Raw genomic sequence first — 4941 nt, 5'->3', positions numbered from 1 at the left:
TGTTATTGATTATGTTCTTATGCTGGTGTCCAGGCATCTGGATTTGAGGTGATTGTGGGTCTAGGTGCTGATTTCTCAGTTTGTATATTTGGATAGGTGTTTTATTCCTTGGTTTCTATTTGCTCTTTGTTCTTCTCTTCTTTGTGGTAATTGAACAGGGGTTCTCATCCCAAGTTGGGGCCTTGAAATCTTGTAGCATGGCCTTTGTTCCAGCAATGAGTATCTGCTCAAGTTTGTGGATGACAAAATGGAAGAGAGGAGAAAGTTTGGAGATAAGGTTGAGAGGGCACAAAGAAAGTAGTGGAAGTCATTGGGCAGGTGGCCTACATGGACATCTGGCAGATTGTATGTCCTTTGGTTAGAGAAAGTATTCAACAGAAGATGGAGGCTACAACACAGAGATTAAGAGAGAAGTGGGATTTAGGATAGTGTTGGGGGGTTATTGAAAGATGGGAGGAGGTCCAAAAGTGAGCAGGTTACAAAGATTTCTGGTGGTTGGCATGGCCTCTGGTCCAGCAGGGGGTCTTTATCTCAAGTTGTCTATCAGTTTTTCTGGATTGTGTGCCTGCATTTGAGCAGAAGATATCCATTCCATTTGGGGTTGAGGACATGGCTTTGAGAGTGGCAACTGTTGGGTTGATGGGCAACTGTGTCTTGGGAGATGTGGGGATCATGGAAGTTTCATGGGCTGGTGGCCTGATCTTCTGGCTGGTGTGACATGCACATAAGCAGGGTTTGTCTGTTTGTGTTGGTGGCTGGAACAGAGCTTTATTCCTTCTTCTAAATGGGAGTATATTCTGTGCCATTGTATGTTGGAAATCCTTTACTTGTTTCTTGATTTACAAGATTTGACAGTCAAGAGATTGTCTTGAGAGTCAGAAGAGAGTTTGAACATTTGAGCTGTTTGAGGCTGTTACAGATTATGAGAACCATTGAACTTAGAGTAAATATATTTTCATTTTTACTTTTCTCTTGGTATTTATTCTTCTCTCATACAATTTATCCTAACTGCAGCTTCCACTTCCTCCACTTCTAGTCAAACCCCTGAAATCCTCATTTTTCCAAATCCACGGCTACACTGTTTCCCTTCAGGAAATAGTAAGCTTCCTAGGGATATCAACCAAACACATCATAACAAGGTGCAATAAGGCTAGGCACAAATCCTCATATCAAGGCTGAACAATGTAACCCAATAGGAAGAAAAGGGCCCCAAGAGAAAATGAAAGAGCCAGACACCAAGACTCCTACAGTTAATAGTCCCACAAACACCCCAAAGAAAACAACCATCGCAAGAATGTAGAGGACCTGGCACAGTGCAGGCTTCATGATTGCCACTTCAGTTTCTCTGAACCCCTAGGTACCCTGCTTTGTTGATTCTTGGGCCAGGTTCTCCTTGTTTCATCAATCTCCCTGGATCTTACAATATTCATTCCCACCTTCCACAGGATTTATAAAGCTCCATATCATGTTTGAGTAAGGATCTCTGCATGTGTTCTCATCATCTACTGAAAGAAACTTCTCTAATGACTATTATACTAGGCACCAATATTTTATTATAACAGTATATAGTTATAAACCTTCTCAATGTTTTTTCCTTGGTCAGTTGTATTTGGTTCTTTCCTAGTTCACTGAGCTATCCAATTCCAGTTCCTATCCATCTAGTCAGTGCCAGGCATGGAATTCACTCATAGCTTGGACATCAATTTTCACTAGTCATTGGTTAGACAGTACAGAAGCTCTGAGCCACCATTGCCCCAGCATATCTTTCAGGCAGGACATGTGTCAAGTGTCAGCTGAATGTTTTTTGTCTAGCTTGGTGTACCAATTCCACCACTGGGAGCCTTGTGTGGTTCCAGAAGATCATTGGTTCAGCCTCTGTATTCTTTTGCTTTCTTTTTTTTTTTTTTTTTGGTTTTTCAATACAGGTTTGCTCCATATAGGTTTGGGAGCCTGTCCTAGAACTCATTTTGAAGAGAAAACTCAAATTCACAGAGATCTGCCTGCCTCTGCTTCCTGAGTGCTGGTATTAAAGGTATATGCCAACACTACCCAGCCAGGCTCTGTATTTTTTATTACTAGGGGTACTCACTAGGACCACCCTTATAGGTTCCAAAAAGTTTGCAGTGCACTGTTTCCATGTCCTCTGCTAAAATCTTCTCTATTCCAGTTATTTCTCCCTGTCTTTTCCCCATCTGTTCCTTCCTTACTCCCCTGACCATTCCTGTTTCCATCCCCAACTGCCTCCAGTGCACCCACAAAATCTATTCTATTTCCTTCTCCCAATAAGATTAATGTATATACCCTAGGTCTGCTCTTGTTACTTAGCCTCTATGCATCTCTGTGTTGTACTGTGATTAACTAGTTTTACTGTGATTGTACTTTACTTAACAGCTAATTTCCACATATAAGTGAGTATAGCATGTTTGTCTATGTGCTTCTGGGTCTTCTCACACAAGATAATAAAGAACCCAAGAAACTAGACAACAACAAACCAACCAATGAAGTTATGATGAGGTACACCTCTAAACTGAATTCTCAGTAGAGGTATCTAAAGTGGCTGAAAAAGACTTAAGAAATGTTCAACATCCATAGCCATCAGGGAAATGCATATGGAAACTACTTTGAGCTTTCATCTTACACTCATAAGGATGATTAAGATCAACAACACAGGTGACAGCTAGTGCTAGGAATGACATGGAGCAAGGGGATTCATTGCTATCACAAGTTGAAATTTGTACAGGCACTGTGAAAATCAATATGCAATTCTTAGAAAATTGGGAGTCAATCTACCTCAAGATCCAGCTATACTTCTCTTGTGCATATACCCAATGAAACTCCTCCATCTTATCACAAGAATAATTGCTCAACTATGTTCTGGCTATCTTGACCTGATTGCATTGACTATTCTGGCATTCAACTCAGAGGCAGATAATCCTGTGCCTGACTTTGGAGTGTTGTGTTTAAAGCCGTAAGACAATACACCCAGCTTGTCCATCTTATTTTCTCCTCCATAGTTAGTTATTGTTCATACATTTTTTTCATGTGTACTCTGTATTGTTCATCAGTTTCCTTGTCTCTATGTTTGTTAATAGGCATTTCTCTTGTAAGGTGGTGTCCTACTCAAAGAGAACAGAAATGACAGAGGTTACCCTTCTAAAGTGACTTGGCAATTATATTATAATATGTATGTCAGGAAATAAGTATGAAGTGCACCAGAATTGTATGAATATACTGACAAAGAAGTATACATTTATAATGTTCTCAGTATCATGCTTTCTGCTGTACATATGTATGGGATCTTTTAGAATGCAATGACCTATGATGATGTGCATGTCAACTTCACTTGGGAAGAGTGGACTTTGCTGGATCCTTCCCAGAAGAATTTCTACAAAGAGGTGATGATTGAGACCTACAGGAACCTCATTATTTTACATAAGACAGTGTATTTTCCTTCACATTTAAAAAAAATGGGGGCAAGTGTTTCTTGGTTTTGGATATTCCTGTGTAATCTGATTGAGAAAGAAGAGTGAGGTGAATAAATCAGGCATGTTTCTAAGATCAACTGAAGATAGTAACATAAATTTTACAATGCTTTGAATAATATAAATTTTCTAGTACTCTATTTTGTGATTCAGTTGGGAAAATCATAATATTGAGGAACATTTTCAAAATTCTAGAAGACATGTAAGGTAATTTTCTTGTGCAAGCTGATAAAAAATATGCTTGTGAATAAATTATATTGTGTCGTGGAAATTTTAAATAAAAGCAGCAGTGTAAATAAGTACCACTTAAAGTGCATTGATGATTATTAAATGCTCGCAACACCATAAACATCAATTTCAGGTTGGTGAATGGCATTTTCAAAGCATTCTTTTAAGAACAATGTCAAAGAAACAGTTTCTCCAAAGAGATCACTATTAAAATCAGAGGACCATGACAGCTCTTCTGTAGAACTGTCAGTCTTTTTATTTCATAACATTCATATTACAAAAGTTATACACAGTAAAGGTCTGATAAGTATATTGTCAAAACTTTCTATTGAGCAAATAGTCCATAGTAATGCTAGTGTAACTCATGTACTTGTTGTGACTGAGCTGTTTAGTGAGTGGGGCAGTTAGAGTCAAAAGTCAAGGGATGTTGTTGAGGAGAAACCTTAATCCGTATAGCACAAGTCTATCAGGATAGAAAGTCAAACGGAATTCAATGTGGATATCTTTTATTTGCTATTCTACCTTTACTAGGTATATCATATATCACTCTGGATACAAGCCATATGAGCATAGTGACATGGAAGACATAACTTACCTCAATCTCATTACAATGAGTAGATATGTAGCAGTCCCCACATTGAGTATACTTGTTGAATTTAATTCTAGTATACACATAATTGATTTTTTAGCTTTACTTTTAATACATTAACAAACTCACACTACAGAGAAGCCCTATAAGTACTAGGACTGCATAAATAAAACATGGGTATAAAAACAATGATGAAATCTTAGGATATGATTCTTCTTTATAATTAGACCAAATTGAAATTTAATTCATACAGATATAAAGAGTCAATAGTGTAATGAGTATGGTAAAGATTTTATATGTGCTTGCAGGCATGAAAGAAGTCAAACTGCAGAGAAGAAACCTTTCATATAAACTGAATATGGTAAAACCATTGTATATGAGAGTCAATCTTCAAAGGCATGATAGTGCACCTATGGGAGAAAAACCCTTTCAATGTAATCAGTGTGTTAAAGCCTTTGCCCATAACAGTCATCTTCAAAGGAATAAAAGAACACATACTGGAGAGAAACACTATGAATGTAATCAATGTGGTAAAGCCTTTGCACAACATGATAACCTCCAAAATCATAAAAGAACACATACTGGAGAGAAACCCAATGAATGTATTCAGTGCGATAAGGCCTTTGTACAACCTAATACTCC

The sequence above is a fragment of the Peromyscus eremicus genome, unplaced genomic scaffold (assembly GCF_949786415.1).
Source record: "Peromyscus eremicus unplaced genomic scaffold, PerEre_H2_v1 PerEre#2#unplaced_105, whole genome shotgun sequence".
Taxonomy (NCBI): Eukaryota; Metazoa; Chordata; class Mammalia; order Rodentia; family Cricetidae; genus Peromyscus; species Peromyscus eremicus.
Note: the sequence above shows the minus strand (reverse complement) of the source record.